At 33.6% G+C, this 19,226-nt stretch overlaps 1 long non-coding RNA gene across 1 annotated transcript; it reads left to right on the forward strand.

Moving 5' to 3' along the window:
- The first annotated feature begins 224 nt into the window (after nucleotides 1-224).
- LOC149918064 (uncharacterized) lies at nucleotides 225-14,507 on the forward strand. The gene is made up of 3 exons (XR_016466347.1): nucleotides 225-310; nucleotides 9,857-9,916; nucleotides 13,711-14,507. It is a non-coding gene; the product is annotated as an uncharacterized LOC149918064 (long non-coding RNA).
- The last annotated feature ends 4,719 nt before the right edge of the window (nucleotides 14,508-19,226 follow it).

The following is a 19,226-nucleotide window of genomic DNA, read 5'->3' on the forward strand; positions in this document are numbered from 1 at the left end:
TTGCTTTACATTCTCCATATTAGACAAAATTATACAAGTTTGTATGGGAATTGCTAAGTCATGCCAGAAACAATGGTTGAGCACCTGGAGAAGGGACACAGCCAGCTCTGGGAGAGCAGGTGAAAGCAATTCCTCCCACCTGCAACCAGGAGTAGAACATGGTTTCACCTCTCCCTAAACCTCATTTAAAGGCTGGCTGCCAGAAGAATACTGATTGTGAAAGTGGGGTCTTGTGATCCTTCTGACTTTTTGAGTTTACCTGGAGATTCCTTCTTTTGGAGTATTTGGTGAGCCCTGGACTTTGGGATGGGTAAGTTTTTTGTTTGTTTGTTTTTTAAACAGTATTGTGTCCATCATTCTTTTTTTGGAAAATTTAGAATTGGTTATTAGCCATCATTTTTCTATATAGAGCTATGTTTAACACATTGAAGATACATAATATGTTACATAATATGTTACAGAATATTTCTCTGCCAGCAGAGAAACTGGATCTAAACTGCTAAGAAAATTTTATTTTTTTTAAATAAGTGGGCAAATCAATGAGGTTATACCACAAGGCTTGGAATAACCAGTGTTATTCAATAACAGAATGATATTCTGATGAATATTGTGTATGTAGTCTTTTGTGAAGAAATGACTTATAACTGAGAAAAAAAATGGTGGAAAATGCCAGTGTAACTGTAAATAGACTAAACACTTCTGAAAAAAAATATCTTAGGCTTACATATATCTGCTCTCAGACTTGTATAATTTCATTTCTTCTAGTCAAGAAATAGCATGTTTTTTTTCTCCAAGACATCAAAACAATGTCAACCATTTTATTTACAAACCAGATTAAGAAGATAACTGTAACATGAGTGAAATGAAGTGTCACCAAAACATGTTTTAAAAGTCAATGTGAAATTAAATGAAGAAATAGTAGACCAGCAAAATGTTGTAATATTACATGTTTTAGTGAGAATTCCCCTGTAAAAATATTAATTTAGCATGAATAACTATCACTTCAGCTTTGAAGAATTGAACTAAAAATACTGTTTTTGTGTGAAAGAAAATGGCTTTTTTCTTCTTTTTCCAATGGATTCTTCAGTTGCAGCATCCTGAGGCACTGGAACTGGTTGCCCAGAGAAGTTGTGTATATTCTATCCTGGTATTCAAGGAGAGGTTGGATGGGGTCCTGGTTTGCCTGATCTAGTGGGTGCTCACGGTAGGGCAGTTGGAAATAGATGGTCTTTAGATTATTGCTTCCAACCGAAGGCATTTTATGTTTCTTTAAAATCGGTGAAGTATTTACAATATCAACAACAAGTACTAAAATGTTTTTTTTTCTTACTGGAAATGAACAGAAAACAAAGTATTAAAACTTTTTGTAAGGAAGCCCATTTAAATTGAATAGGATATCCCTCTTTTCTTAAAAATATAAACTGAGAAATGTAATCTTAAAATTCCAGTTAGAGTTTGTTTCCTCTATAGCACTAGAATAGATAGATGAGATGTACGGAGAATATAACATTACTTAGGAATAATAATTCGTCTGATTTTTGCTTCTACACTGCGTCTAGCTTATGGAAACACTCAAAATAAAATCCATTAGTGACGGAAAACACTTTTAGAATATAACTAGATCAAACTTAACATTCACAAAACCTACTGAATCCAAAATATGCAAAAGTAGATTATTCAGTTGTCAGCTCTTGGTGTTGTTTTTTTTATTGTTGTTGTTTGTTTGTTCTTGGAGTTCTATACATTCCATTTACAAACAACTCTGTAGTACAGACTACTGAGAATATTTAGTAGTAAGTACATATCCAACCAGGAGCTAGCAGCTTGATATCCAGATAACTTACTTCACTGCCTCGCTACACTGATTGAAAAATTATTTAAAAAAAAAAAAAAAAAAAAACAATCCACTTTTAAACAGCACTAAAGGACAGTTCATGACAGTTGTGCAGCCAGGGAGATTTGCTACCACCACAACTGCTGTTTTGATCTCAACTATGGTGATTTGGGGGTAATTTCAGTTAATCTTAAGTAGGACTATTCTCATCATTGTGAAGCAAGTGGTCAAACTGTCAAAACTGCTGGAAGATGCCTTCAGGTAAACTCCTTTATTGACTCTTTTTATTGCCTGCAATTCAAAGTGTGAAGGAAGACTGAGGCTAAATTTGCAACAAGAGGTTTCTCTGCAAATACCATACATCTGCTTGCCTCCTTAAGCGCTTATTTTCTTTGTTCCCTAAGTAATTCTTCCACACAACTCCTGAGGTTGTTCAAGCATAATACAGTAAGGAGACAGTGGGTGCCCAAGATTCGTTTTGCTTTACTAGACCACGAAGAAAATAACCAAAGTATTTCTTTTATGTTTACTATGCAAATTCTATTTTCCCCTCAGCATCTGTAACATTTTTTATATCTTAAAAGCTACACAAGTCATGGAAGGAGAGACAACCTCCTCCTGCCTCTCCACTAAAATAAAAAACCCACAAAGGTGTAAATGAAGTATTAGTTGCAAATGAAGTGTGACTTGAGATTATAGGTAAAAGCATTATTGAATAAGGTCAAATCTTTTTAATCCTGAATAGGAATAGAAGGCATAGTTATCTCCACCTTTTGCTTTTTAAACAGTCCAAAGAAACCCAGCAAGCTTAACTGTGAACTGATAAAACGTACAGCCAAGGAATACCAAACTGAACACAACAGTTGTGTGTTTAAGGTTCCTTGAAAAGACATGATGAATCTTTCAGAATATACCAGGCACAATGATCTAGAATGCAAATCCCCAGGAAACTGCCAGACATATCACGAAAGAATTATTCTACTTTGCTCTGTTCCTTTTATTTATTTAGTGGACAAAGTTAAAGAGACAGTACGAGAAGAGATGAGCTCATGATCGGAACCCATGTTCTGACTGTGACTTCCTTGTTTTTGAAGTTCCAAATATTCACTCAATTTTCACTGTAACTATGAAATGTTCTGGTATCTTTATGATGCTGACAAAAATGTGCTGGTGATAGTAAAATAACATGTAGAAATACAGCACATGGAACTCTGGGGATCTTCAAAGATGAAGAATAATTTTGAAAATCCTTTTTCAAGTATAAATAGTCCACTCTAATTAAACCCCTATTTCCTCTTGGACGAAACAGCATATTTCATTTCCGCAGGTAATGATATAAGATATGAAATATTTTTGTCAGATTTTGATTTACTAACTTATATTTCTTGGCCAAAAAAAAAAAAAAAAAAAGGAATTAAAATCAAATATAGTGTTAGCACTAGCCAATATTGCTAAACTCTATTTTGAATTCAGAACAGACTAACAGATATATGCCAGAAGCAGTATTCAGGCAAAAGACATTAGTCAAATACAAATAGAAACATGATACCTAGAAAGTTGAAGCTAGAGATTAGTTTATGAAACTAAAAAGGCACTAAGAAGTTTAAAATAAATAAATAAATCTGGGTGATGAACTCAAAAATGGTGGCATGGCAAATATTGAGTACAGCCATTATACAAGACAGCCTCAGTACATTCAGAGAGCTGCTTGTAAAACTGGTTAGAGATGTGTCTGCTCAGTACATCAAAGAAAATCTGAGAAGTAACTCGTCAGCAATGTATGAGCACTTTCAAAGAGAGAAAATAGGGGATTCTAAAAGTCTTGGGCAAAAAAAGGTATAACACAACTCAAGCTGGAAACAGAAACCCTACGAATCTGAACAGAACACTTGGGGAAAAAAGAAGCTACCAAAAGTAATTTGTTTTCTATCTCTCTGTATTTTAAAATAAAACTAAAAATGATGCTTTAATCAAACACAAGTTATTCTAGGCACTTCTTGAATAGACTCTTGAAAGAACTGTTCACAGTATATGTAAGCCTCTCTGAAACTAATGTTTTCTATTAATTTCTATCGAAACTACAATTGATATAAAGAGGAAAACATCATGCTATTTGATAGATCACATTCTCAGCTGAAAAATACTATTTTTAAATATAGTCACAAGCATTAGCTATGTATTTTACCAGCAATGAACAAGAGCCTGAATGCTGTGTTCATAAGAAGTCTGGGCATCCAGAATGTAGGTTGTCCTCCATGTCTGTATTGGCACTGCTTAAACATATCACCTACCACCTCTCTGTGCTCACATGCACTGTTTGGTCCCTACAAGAATTCAGCAAGTACCAATGAATGTCAATGTGTATGTCAATGTGTATGTCAATGGGTGACATTTATTCCAAAAAGAGGAATTCGGTGACACACCTTTGCTTCATACACGCCTCCATAACATCAATTTTGCCCCCCTGTTGCCATCTGCTATGCAGCAACAAAATGTAATAGATTATTGTCAGGAAGGCCAAACCTTTACTGCCATATCACCAACATCTTACTGTGACATCAGATGCCGACATTAAAAAAAATAGGGAGCATTACTTTTGGAGCAGCCCTTGTACATAAGATCAAAATAAACTGATATAGTTTGGCCTTGAACTTTTGTACCTAGTTACAGCAACTGTGCACACACAGTACTAAACACTTTTCTTTGTCATTACAATGGTATGTTTGCAGAAACGTATCAATCTTTGCTCCTAGAAACATTTACAAAGAAACTCCCTAAAGTAATATTTATGTTCTTCTAAGGCTCTTATATTCCATTTTTTACTCTTTGTTACTAGAGAACTATATCTGACTTCAAATTACTCAATTTCTGTGATTTTTTTCTTCTGCCAAATACTCACTACGTTACTTTGCTATTTGTATGCAAGTCTATTACTGAAAGGATTCTTTTAACGATTTTCCAAGTTAGAGTCTTTTTTTTTGTTGTTCCATTTTATATTTCTACTGCTTTTCACCCTCAGAGATTGGCACCGTGCATTGTTGTTCTCACAACTTTTTCTTCACCCTATAATTCTATTCCAAATTATACTATATGTAAAATACATACTCAAACGCATGAATATTCATAGCTCTATTGCAGACCAATCTAACTTGGGTATTTCTCAATACTGTGTGTAGCATGCTCAAAAAAAAACCCTGAGACTGTTACAATACTAGAACTGTGAATAAGGCAACAATTTACCCTCCCACTTTTTTTTTTTTTCAAATATGAATGTACAAAGTTCCTATAGTCCATTCTCCTGCACAGTGCAGAAGTATGGAAAATTGAAGCTTTGGACCACCTGACTTTTACATTTACTGTCAAAAGTCTGATCTACTTCTTTAAAAGCTCTATTTGTTTAGGCTGCTGAATCTCAATTATTTCACTATGATTTTTTTTTTCTACATTTGAGTGAGAAGAGTTTCAGTCTCTGCCAAGTTAAAATATACATCCAACAGGAAAAAAAAAAAAAATCGACTAAATTATTTGATTGTGTAAAACAGCATTATTGAACTTTTTTTTGTTCAACATTTCTTAGATACTAACAAAGGCATCCAGGCATGCTAGAAGCCTTAGTGAGATAATGGTAGGTTTTCAAAGCATTTTGAGTATTACACTGCATCTTCATATGATTTAAGCAAGTTAAACACAAAGTTTGCTTTGCTTGCTTTTATGCTAGAAGAACATTTCCATGTATTTATGATGCAGGTGATCTATGTGGAGAGGAACAGTGCATTGTTTATTAAACAAATGCTGCATCAACTTAAGTTTGTTAAATACTTCATTACAGTACTGACATTTATAAATAAAGAGTGTCAGTTACATTAAACAAGGATTCTTGTGGCTCTACTCATGAAATACAGCTTATTACATGAGTAGCCTCCTTGAAACAAACAAGCTGCTGATGGAGCAAAATGACAGTCAAAACAACAAGGAATATGATTACATGAGAACTGAATAGAAATGACAGTATCCAAGCATTTCATGTGCTAAGAGAGAGGATCCATGTATGTGCTAAATAATAGTGATTTTCGAAGGAAAAATCTCAAGATGTACCTTTATCCTATTTTACTGCAGACTGACCTATACTTTTGTGTAGATGAGTTGGAGATTTTTGTTCTTTTTTTTCCCCACATTATGCAGGTCAGTTTGCTTCCCAAACAAGTATGCCTAAACAATTAATAGTTATGAAATAAACAGTGTCTCTGCAGTATGACTTCTGTAAAGAATCAAATGTTGAGTGGAATAAAACATTGAGTGGACTAAAATGAGAATGCATGTTGAAAATCATAACTTTAAGAAACTTGTAGTTTTGATGTTCATGTTCATGTTAAATGAATCACTTACTCTGTGGTTTCTCACTGAAAACAAAAAATTTTTGTGCATTTCTGTCAGAAAATCTAGGATAACATTGTCAAGCTTTAGAAAATTAGCTTTGCTTTTTACTTATATAAAACATTAGATTTGGTTTTGCCTTCAGTTATCAAAATGACTGGAAAAAAAATGCATAATGAAGAGCAGACAAAAACAGTATGACATAAAATAAGACATAAAAAAAAAAAAAAAGACATTTAAAACTGAGTTCACCTGCTTTTGATTTAGCTTACTGACATGAATAAAGGTTAATCTTACTTCCCTGATAACTATCTTGTGGAAAAATTCAATCTTTCCATGATCACAGCCAACATTGTCAAAACTACAATTATATATTTCTCTTACAATATGCTTGAAAATTCAGTTTTGTCATTCCTGAGACTAGTACCGGGATTGTCCTTTCATTTAACAGATGAAAAGCATACATATAAATATTAAATTTCTAAAAAAAAACAACAAAAAAACAAAAACAAAAACAAAAAACAAAAAAAAAAAACAAAAAAAAAAACTACAGAAAACACAATAATCATTATAATTGAGCAACCACATTTTCTGAAATCAAAAAAGCTTTTTTTTTTTTTTTTTTTTTTTGTATTTATGGATATCTAAGAGGGACATTACATATTCCATGAAAATATTCTATAGTTTTTATTTTAAATGTAAGGATTTTATTTTGTAAGAGCAGTATGTGTAAATCCTGGCCACTCTTATATTACTCAGGTTAGTGTGCAGTGAGGTGATTTTTCTTCATTGTTTTAAAATATATAATTTACCATCCTGAAGACTAGAAAGTGGATTTGTATAACTCATATTACTAAAATGACTTTCACAAAACCATTATAAAGATCACTATATTAACTTCATATCCTATACTGGTCACAATTTTAGTGAAAGAAGGAAGATTAAAGAAGGATTTTGTGCCCATTCTATTTTATAGCTAAATCCCTCAATGAATGATTAGTCATAAAAGCTCCAGCCCATTAGCTAAACACCATAATAAAGGGATGCCATCTGAATTACATAATGTTCTTTCAATGACTGACTATAAGAGTTTATCATTTTGAATTTATGTGAGGAAGACTTGCTGTTTTCTAAATCTTAGTGTACCTCAACAACATTATTTTGAAAAAGTGCAAGGGAACATGATTTTCTATAACCTTTTTTTTTTTTTTCTTTAGTCCTTTTCTATATTTTCTGTGCTTTTCTTCTTCAATGGAATAGGACAAATTTCAAAATACTCATGTTGAAAAGTTTCCAGAGTGTTTTATCAAGTATCAATATAACTAGAAGACAGAAGTTCAGAAGCAAGTTTGGAAGCATCTCTATGGACTATATTTATCTCTCTCTCTTTTTTTTTTTAACTGACCAATGCTTTACCTTGCTTCTCCTGCATCCATTGTGAGATGGTAGTGGTGCCTACTGATTAGCATTATGATGCATTTGTCCTACTGCTCTAAAAAGATCTAAAAATAATTCCTGTATTTTGACTATGAACAATAATGGGAAGTTGACACTAATTAATAAAAATTAAATTTCTCCTGACCAATTTTTATTTAGTGCATTCAGTATTTCTAGTTTCGCATGCTAACATCATATGAGTACTTATCTAGCTACAGTCTCCTTAAGGCAATTGACAAGACTGAAGAAATGTGAAGGAAGAATTAGGTAAGTATCAAATCAACTATGCCAGTCAGTTAGTATATCTAACACCAAGGACTCCAAAAAAAGCCCACAAGAAAAGTCACGACCGCTAGGCCCATCGTATACAGAAGTTCTTCCCTTCAAATCTGGATCTGTGCCCTATATCATACCTTCATGTTGGGATGAAACATGAACCTTACAACCTATGTTTTATTTTTTCTTTCATCTCTTCAAGATATACGATAGACTGGTAGCTTGGACTTCTTTCAAAAGATCAGGCAGACTTGATGCAAGAGATGATTTCAGCTGATGTTATACCTCAGCCTCTCATACTCATGATGCCTTTTCATCTTTCTTGATTTTGCTTACTTGAATAAGAGCGTTAGTTCATTGTCTTACAATTATGTTTCAGTATTAAATAGATATAAATAATCTTCAGTCCTTCTTTTCAACTCAAGTTTGAGTTGAAATTTCCTTTTCTGGAGTGCTATTTCCTATAACTTGTTTAGAAATAAACAATATGCTTTTATGTAAATCACGATCACCTTCTAGCTTCTATCTTAATATGTATGTGAAAATTGGGATGAATATGCTGATATCAGCAGACATGCAGAAACTCATCTTGCCTGGTTAAGCATTTGATTATCACAAAAATAGAAGATTACTTTTATAATGATCTCTCTCTGAATTGTGTGGTTTTGGCATATTCTACTATTGCTTCCATTGTGTTATTGTCTACTTGTAAAATGCCTTGTAAAACCAGGGAATTTCACTTTTCTCTTGTTGTTTGGGATTCAACATCTGTTCCAGTGCAGATTCCCTAAGCTAACTTTTTTCTTCTATCATTTCAAATATAGAGATGATAAGAGAAATGACCATATCTAAAATATTTTCTGAAGTTTACCATTTATATGTCTGACCTTTAAAAAGAGAATTTAGTCTTGTCATCTGGTCACTTCAGAGAAACAAACCTCTCATTTATGTAGCTATCTACTGAAATGCCAAATTAAGCTTAAAAAATTTCAGATATTCAATGAATTTTTATTTGCATGTTAGTGGATGTTATCATTTCTTATACAGAGATTTTAAGGCTGGAGGATAAACTCAGATGATACAGGTTCATAAGCTGTATAATAATGGCTAGCATCTCAACAATTTCATTAAATGATCCCATTGTCTCTCTTGTATTTTCTGGTCACATTCTAAATTATGGTGTGTAAAAAGTGCAATGGCATATGTAGAAAATATTGGTAGTTACAGTAGACAAGCAAGAAGATTACATAGACAAATTGAAGAAATGCAGAAGTATGACAGTATCAGAAAAAACAAAGTCAGGCTACCACAAAGCTGGAAGGCACAATAAGTTTTTTCCCCTTCAGGGTGATAGAAACCATTTTCCATACTTCATTAGTATAAGCAGTTATTACATTCTATATATCCTCCAGAATAGTTTACTTGCTAGAGGAACTAGGCATATGGAATTATTACTCCAAACCAAATGGGATGCTGTACTTAAGGTTTAACCTTGCACTACAGTAAAGCACAGAGAAAACTTTCTGGTAAGAAACAGATCATTCTGGTGAATGGATGTTATTTATTGTGCTACATACACCCATGGCAAGATCTTTAGTTTCTTTCAAGTATATTGGTTCCTGCAATCTTTCTTCATTTAAAATGGCAGTTCAGATCTTAGATAAGTAGGCATACCTTTACCAGAGCTAATTGCAATTCAATCAAAATATGAAAATAAATAAATGAATGGCTGATATATCTTCTTAGAATTTTTCTCAGATTATGGTAGTACAAAACACATGTGAAAAGCAACAGCAAGTATGTTTTCAAAGACCACTTTTTCTAAATTTTCACAGGTGTTAGTAACTGTTTTAACTATTCTTACAGTATTTACATGAGATGGCATTATAAAGACAATTAAGTCAAACTAATATCTTTGTTGTCTCCTATGTGCAGGTTAGGCAAATGTATGGGAACTGCTGAATCATGGACTGAGACCCTGACTGATCACCTGAGGTGAGCACTGAGTCAGCTGTGGGAGCACAGGTGAGGGCAATTCAGAAGGGGTGGAGCCTGGCTGCACCTCTCCTAAACCCATTTAAGGGCTGACTGCCACTGAAGAAGGATCTCTTTCTCTGGAGATTGCTCCTTGTGGAGTTTTCTGTGAGCCTATAACAATGGTGAGCGCTTTCTGTTTTTCTCTGATTATCTTTTTCAACATGATAATCTTACAGCCAAGCTTCTCTGTATTCTACACAGCATCTATATAGTTTCTGATCATACAGCTAACAATGACAAATTTGTGTTAGCTCAGTGTACCAAGTGCCAAAATTCTTGCGAATCTGGCTTGGTCAATTTGTTTAAAAGCAGTACAATCTGATCACCAAGTAATGAAAAGATTCTTCCCTTTGGTTGCCACACTGATGTTAAGCGGATGAAGAGGAAAGATTTAGGGCACGAAAAATAAATCTCTTTTATTTCCCTTCACAGAAGTAATAATAATAATAACCCTTCAAGCTGTAAATCAGATTTGAAATAATATATGCAGGATTTTCTATGGTTTTTTTAGTTCTGTCTTACAGGACACCTTAATGCTACTCTTCACTTTCATTCTTAGTAGATAAAAATGCAGATACATGGCTTATCATTTTTAATTAAAATAAAAAGCATATTGCTCAAAACTTGCTCTTAAGTTTTTTGCCTGAAATGTAATGTGTTCCAAATATATGACTGAAATTTATAAGTAAGTAGTATGGATGAATAGAATGTAGCTAAGCACTGAAACAAAAGCACTAAGATTTTTTTCTCAGCTTTAATACTTAAAAGGACTAATTCAAGCAGTAGTTTCTGTTAGTTTCAGTACCTCATTTCTTGTACCGTAGTTACAAAGAAGTACTGCGGCGTCACATCTTTACCTCATTTGATCCAAATGCAAAATTAAATAAAACTTCACTGTAGAAAGGAGACCTCTAGTTATTACAAATATCTGCTGAATTTTTTTAAATAAGTTACAAATATGTGGAAAAACGGCTTTGGTAATCAAACATTTATAGAAAGGGTTTATCTCTCTCTTAGTTTAAATTATTTGTTTCACTTTTTTACTTTATTTTTCCTTTCTTTTTTCTTTTCTTTTCTTTTTTTCTTTTTTTTTTTTTTTAGGAACATAGCAATAACAGACAATGAATAAAGGTGACTGATAGAATCGTTACTTAAGTTCTACTCAGAACTTTAAAACTTAAAAAAAAATCTTCACAACTCTTTAATGCTAGCATATGATGCAAAGAACTACATAAATCAGATAAAGTTTTGGTTGTATTCAAACACATGTAAGACATTGATAGATTATAAGTTTAGGCATGGTACAAGTTGTATAAAATTCTGCAACATCAGATGAATTTAGGAGAATATAAATTCAAGCAATCAAGTAATCATACAGCAATGTTCAATCAGAAATGTTACCTGGAAAAAAAAACGATAAAAATTCCTTTTTTGAGCAAGTTAAAATTGTTAATGAAATGGGAAATTTGTTAAAAGCAAACTTCTTTTCTGAGTGATAACTATGGAAGGACACATTGACAAGATTTAAATCAATTTACTTCTAATATCTGTGATCTTTAAATCACTGTAAAGATTATGCAAGAATATGTCATTAATGCTTTGTAGAATTTTTAAGTGTTAGGGGACATTACCTACGTCATATTACATTTACCTTTCTTTTCTTTAGGATTAGCTGAACATTATGAATAGCAGATAAAGTCTGCAGTCAATTCCTAAGGCTGAACTTCAACTTTACCTTCACAGTTTGTCAGGGCTTGAATGGATTTTACCAATATCTATATTGGAAGATTTACAACTCTCTTTCTCAAGACCAATAGATAAAGTTTTCTTATGAATATTGTAGCATTTTAAAACAAGCCATCGGTATGTATATGAAATGTCAGTTTGCTTAAGTAAGAAATCAGAAATTTGCCCATTTCTTTGGGGTCAAGATGAGATGCCACAAAGGTTAAGGGAAAAAGAAAACCACAAATGACAATACAACCAACCAAAACAAACAAACAAAAAATCCAGAAGCCCTGACCCTTAATAATGTTGCTGTTAACAGTAAGGATTTAACCCATAGTGTTGGGGATGATGTTTTCTCTGTGTTCCAATATACAGAAATGGCTAAAGATTCATGATTATTTAGAAGGCATCAGAGCCATCTAGCTTCAAATCTTACTTGACTTATACGCATTCTGAACGCATAAGAACTCCTCAATTTAAAAACATACTGGATGCATCTCAGTGGAAAAGGACCCCTATGCCGTGGAACAGTGTACTTTGCATCTACAGATTAAAAAGAGCAGCTTCAGTCCTAAAAATCAGCTTGGACTCCAGCAGAACTGAGCACCAGGGGAATCAGCACAGGAATTCATAACAGACAAAAAGTGAGCGCAGCAGCCATTTGCTTCTCCCTTATCATGCTAATCATATTACCACAAACAATGAAGCCAGGAAAACACTGCAGTAGATTGGTTCTTGGCTTCCTAAAGTATCGTTTGGAAACACAATTGTTACCTTGAGCAGAGTACAAAGGCTATGTACTTCAGACCACTCACTAATTTAGGACTAGTTATTTGAATATGTAAATATAATTTTATGTTATGCGATTTGGTTCCTGTAGAAATATTGGTCATATATTGATATAACTCTATTGCATCATTTCTCCAGAATTTTTAAGGAATTTTAGAAATACACAAAACACTAGTTCAGAATACTTTTGTTGAATTCTAATACATTTTCTCATATAATTCATAATGTACTCTCTGCTAAAAAGCCTCAGCAAAAGCCCACTGGATAGGCAGTACTACAGAATAATATAGCAGCAAAAGGATATCTTGACAGCATGTAATGCTAAGGTGATACCTCATATCTAACAATGGATCAATCCTCTACTAGCAAAGCCTAATGAAGAAAAAAAAAGCAATTTCTAAGAGAGAAATCAAATTGTAAATTCATGTTCATATCTGACACTGCTTTGGATGTGTATGCTGAAAAACACCTGATAACATTCTGTGATTTAGTGCAGCCTACATAAATATGCAGGAAACCAAACAAGTTTCATCCACCGTTTAGTCTTTTGATAAAGTAAATTTAAATAATGGCTTTGGCAAAAACAGTTTCACTTAAATCTTGAAAAAATACGTTCTGTACTTATATACTTTTACTCACTACTACAATTTGCATTTGATGTTTTCTTAAGAGCCCCTGAAACAGCGCTATCTAGAGTTTAATTACAGAAAGTAAAAAAGTAATAATAAAAATATCCACCATTATTTTATACAAAAGTATGAAAGCATTGAAAATTGGAAGCATATAGTGGTATGAATACGTATGTCCACACAGTTTAAAAGAATCAAGAAAACATTCTTCTGCTGAGTATTTCCTACTGTACTACTGGAAAATCTCCACGATTGAAACAGCTTCCATGGCAAGACTGTGAGGCACTGCAGGCATGCAAGGCAGTCTCAGGAGAACTGTCATGTTGGAAATGACATGTGCCTCTGCCCTCAGGGTAGAATGCCCAAAGTAAAGTGCAGTGGCAATTCTCATCTCTGCAGCCAGATAATTCTGCCTCCAGAGTGGTTCTGTGACTTAACATCAGATGTTTTCATGTCACCCTACAGTTCATCATCTAAAGCTCAGCAAGATAGCCTGCTAGAATGGCGTAGCTATGACTCCAGCCTACAAATTCTAGACCATGCTGTGCCTGAAGGTAGAGCTTTGTTTTGTTGTTGTTGTTTTAATGGTTTAATTTCTGTTTCCAGCACAAGCTGAGAAGCTTTGTATGAAGCAGAAAGCCCCAGCATCACAGCGATCAGTCATCCTGGCAGAGTACAGTAATTTCAGGCATGCGGGAAGACATTGCTGACCTGGACGCTTGGCAGGCCCTAGAGAAGGCCCAGCGCATCTACTCAGTGATATGCACCTACCTGCATATTGTGTGGTTAGCCTGCATCTTCCCTTTGTCTGAGAAGCCATGCAGAAACCACATCTGCAGTCCTGTTTTGAAAGCACTCAGGGAGTGACACTTTGTGTGTTCCAACAGCTTGAAGGGTACAAAATATTTTAGAAGCAGGCATGCTTGTACATCATGGTAGGGATTGTACTCCCCTTTTTTCTCACTGTAATGAAGCCTAAGTCTTCCCACCCTGAAGCGCTAGCACTGAAATTTCTACTTATCATATTAAAGCTCTTACTGTTAAGCAACCCACATTATAGGTTCACCACACCATGGAGACAAAAGTCTGCAGGCACTGTTGCAATGCTTCTCTACAAACAGCTAATAAAACTAATCTTTAAGAACTACTGAAACTAAACCACAACAATCTTAAGATACACCTTGCTGGAGTTGAGAACTTCTCCAACATGATACATAGCTCATTTCTATTGGAAATCTCATGTTCAGTCTTGAAAAGCAAATCACAGATGAGAAACAGAACTACTTCTATGAAACTAGGAAGACTTTCCCTGATACCATGTTCTAGTCATTAAAATGCTGTAATTTTTCTTGATTAATTTAATATAATCCTTTGTTTGCCAAAAGACAAATTTTCTTTTCTACACCTGCAATACCTTCTTTCATCTTCATTCAAAGTATGTTAAGTTTGCTGTTTGTTGATTAAACTTGCATCATCTGAGGTAACTGCATGTGTACAGACATCTATTTATCCGTAAAACTTTTATTTCTATAAAAACACTTATCTAGATACATTCACACAGCTACATTTAAACTAACAGCTAATAGTGCCTTTATAGATGAAACAGTACACAAAGTAGTTGAAACTATAGTTATTTATGAGTGATCTTACTGTGTTGTATGTTTCACATACAGCTGCTAACATTTTCCTTGTTGCTTTCTGTTTTACAATTACAATTACAACCCACAGCTGACCTGTGAAGCTGTATTAGCTGAACTTACAAAAGAATCAACGTTACCACAAAATAACTCAGCACATGAATCTCACTGTTATGGTTCATGGGACACGTTTCACTTGTCATGGAGATATCTCTAAAAGATTTTGACAGACTAAATAGAGTAAATAAGATTAATAGATCGCACAAAACCAAAATAATGCTTTTCTTCTTTTAACTACAAGAGAAGTCTATTTCTTAGAAAAATCTTATAGTTCCCAGGAAGCCACTACTATAATCACATAGATCTAGGTACATACAAGAGCAAACATCTGGTGTAAACTGATGTTGAAAAATAGTAATAATATTGAAAGAAAAATGACTAATGGTTATTGAAGACATTTCAAGACGATATTAAATAGAAACAACCATGATAACTGCTAATTTGTGCAGCATCTCATCTGTAGCCAGCTTGAAATTACTAGTTACTAAGATTTTACTACAGAAACTTTTATATTTTCCCTCATCACTGGTACACCTTTCTATATGAAAATAACAGTAGAAAAGGTATTTATGTATGACAAAGTGATCATGAGATGTGAGGTCCTATCATCGGAATTTAAGCATGCTGCAGTATCAAAAACTATATGCCTTGAGTGTGTGAAGTCATATGCATGTGTAAAAAAAACTGTTTAGAGAAGCTTGTCACAACATCCTCAAGCATCCTTATTTCCTCGAGCTAGTTTACTGTACAGACTTTTATCCTTTAAAGCTATCTAAGTTAGAATTGTATTCAATTCAATTTTGGTAAAAACATGACATTGAAAGACATTTCTTAGGAATCAGGGTTAGGATTAAGGTATGTTTGATCTCTCTCTCTTTTTTTTTTTTTTTTTTTTTTTAATAGAATGAAATGTGGTTTTTTTTGTGATGGGAAAAAAAAAAAAAAAAAAAAAGAGAAAGCTATTCATTTTGTACTATTGAGATTTTGATCGAATTTCCCATGTTGATCAGATACTTAACACTAAATGCTTGGAAATTACAGCTCTTCTCAATACTCATTTTATTTAGCCCATGTCCCCTTTAATAGAAAGCTAACAATATTTACGACATATTTATGTTAAAATCATAGACCCAAGAATTCATTCACAATTCCCTCTTTTATATAATTATGATGTTTGTGAAAAACGCAGATGCCTCATTGAATGTGCACATTTAAAATGATGTGATTGTATTCACATCTGTACAATATTTAAGCCATATAATACATACAAATAGGGTCCTCAAGCTACTATGAAATGCCTAACACCTGGCAGATGAGATAGCAGCTCAACATAGTTTAAATACTGTATATTAATTCACTTTTCTGAGCCAGTCAGGCTATGTAATTGCTAAGTCATAAACTTGAAAATATGACTGCATAAAACATTCCCCTTTGGATATATCTGACAGAACACACAGGTAATGTTTAAACATTTGTACTTGATGTCTTACGTCTTAACATATGCTTCCTTCATCATCTTGATTACTCTTCTCTGTTTCTTTTTCATACCCTTTTGCTTTCTGATGCCATTTACCTGGCCAATTACCTGGCATCCCCTTGTTTTTTCGATTACTTTTCCATTCTCCATTATGTTTTCTCTCACTTTTCTTCATTTTGTTCTGACAGTTTCATCTTGTACTTTCCACATTCCTTTGAGTATATCTGATGGAGAATGAGTGCTATTAGTCTGTAATATCACCTGAATCTAAATTGCGGTTACATCTAATGAATGAAGTCAAGCCTCTACGTCATTTCAGTGGCCATGTCAGATGGTCTCACACTGACATAATAAGTTTTGTACATCTGCTACAGATTGAAGTGGGATGAATAAGAATTGCAGCTTGCTCTTGGGCATTTTCCACAGTTTCAGCTGCACTTCTATAAAGCACTTTCCTATACTTATGATTTTCCATGTAAATATTCAAAAGAGCACAATACAAAGATGAATAACTTGGCTGACAAATTGAGAGGGAAGTGTGGGATCTGAAGAAAAATATGGTCTACAAGTTGGTACATGAAATCGTTATCCAGGGCTTTTGTTATCAGACACATAAATATGGATGTTTTAAACAGTGTTTCAACACTGATTTTAATTTAGCTCTTTAAAAGTGAATGATCAAATTAATATGATATATCAGAGAGTTATAAATATTAATTGTGTTGTATTTTTACATCATTTTACATCACACAGAATACCTGCAGAGTGATGGTAATTATGCTAGATTCCAGGAACTTACATGCAGTTTTTATGCCTTCCTTCTGAGTGCTGCAGGACAGATACTATGATACTCACACTTAAGCTCTTCAGTGAATCATTTTTCCTAATGGAAAAGTGTTAATGAAACTATGACTGTTGGAAAAATGTCAAGTTTCCAAAAAATGAAACATTTCAGTCAAAATAAGTCAGCTTTGATATAACATCCGCTGGGGAAGAAGGGAAACCATGTTAATCATTTAAGAGCTTCACTTGGGATGTCAGAACAGGTACTTGACTATCAGATATCTGATATGTCTGAAGATTTATTAATGCTTCATCTTTTTTCTCATCATCATTTTTCTTCCTTGCCTATGAAATTCAACTTCTTGGTAAGCTCCCACACTCTCCTTAAAAAAAGGTGGGATCATACTTGGAAAGAAAAAATTGTTCACAACATACAAACTGTTTCCTATATAGCCTCAAATTCAAGCAGTCAAGTGAATCTCACTTTAACTACAACAGGGAGAGAGGCTATGTTGTCAGTAGGGGAATTATGATGTACTTTAATAATATCCTAAAATTTGAAAACTACACTGTATAGGAATGTTTGTCCATGGAAAATCTTTCAGAATTCTTTCAGAAATACATACTGATACCTTTTGGTAAGTTTTCCCAATATCTGCTCACTGGGAAAAAAATCTGTACTGGCTGCTGAAAAACTTTATAGCTTTATTAAATGTGCATAAAATTATACTACTCTTACTTTAAGGGAAAAAAAAAAAAAAGAAAAGAAAGAAAGAAGGAAAGAAAGAAAAAAAAAAAAAAAAAAGGTTTCTTTTGAGCACTGAAGTACTGAAAGTATGTTGGGTACTGGATTTTTTGGCAGTAATCTCAAAGAATTCCACCTGTACTGTTCTCTTGTTTGAGTAAGAACATATGCTGTATATAATTCTTCCCTTGCTTATGTTTTACCATCAACTGTTGCTAGATGGTGTCAGTTCAGATACTTTAATATGTATACATTCACACACAAAATAATAACAATTCTGTTGTTCTCTCTTACCATTCTAAGTAGCATATTCTAATAAAGTTGTTTTTAAAAGCTTTATCCTAAAAAATCCACATTATTCCATAATGTGGATTATCACCCATTAAAATAATGAAATCAATCACTGAAACTACAGTGGAGTTTGTGGCTGTATTTGTATATGTACATGATAGTTATAAAAGAAAGCATGCATTTATAAAAATGGGCCATTTGGGTGATTAAGCAGATGTGCTCTCTGCCCTGTATCAGGACAAATTTCTGAAATGAACAGTCATCTGCTTCTGCAGATGGAGAGTGCTGAGGGAGGATTAGAGCTTTCCCATTGCTCATTGTAAACAACCTCAGCTCCAGAGAAGCACAGAACAATCTCCAGTGATTAACTGTTGTCATAGGAGCAACATACTGCAAAATGAATGTAATGTCTCTGAGCATATAGTAACTGGCCTGTATGATATGTGCATGCGCAGAGTATTAATCTGAATGAATTTCACACATACTAATAATGTAAAAGAAACTTTCTAATTTTATATTTAGTAAGAAACAACAGCACAGTTTATGGTCTTAAAGAAGATTGTTTAACTACAATTTACTTTCCCATATGTAAAAAGAGGAAGAAACCATCATACAGTTAGTCAGAAGAACACTAATGTTGATAAATAATTTACTGCTTTAAATGATGGTTATTGAGCTAGGGAAATAAATTTTATAATCACCAGATAGGAAGAAATGTGGTACAAACAAGAAAGGAGTAGCAATCTGCTGTTTTACCGCCTGATCACTAGAGAACAGTGGACACCAGTCTGTATTATGGATAACCACAGTATCATAAACGATCAGTTGTCATTTATAGTAAGTTTGTCCAAAACCAGAATGTAACTTTCCAAAAGTAAAAAAAAAAAAAAAAAAAAAAAAAAAGCTCTGCTTTGAAGAATGAAGACAGCACTTAAAGTCTGAGATGCCAAACAAGCAAATAAAAACAACGCTAACAACACTGCTTTTGGGATGAATTTATAGTGCATTTGTATAATACAAAAAGTACTATACAACTCAGAGTAAAAGCCAGGAATCAAGGGAGACTGCATTTAATCCACAGGGAGTTTGGAATGTTCTCACTGTAGTGGCTTCATTGTGCTCCCTGTGG

This window comes from Phasianus colchicus, chromosome 4 (assembly GCF_987193195.1).
Source record: "Phasianus colchicus chromosome 4, bPhaCol1.hap1.1, whole genome shotgun sequence".
NCBI classification, from domain to species: Eukaryota; Metazoa; Chordata; class Aves; order Galliformes; family Phasianidae; genus Phasianus; species Phasianus colchicus.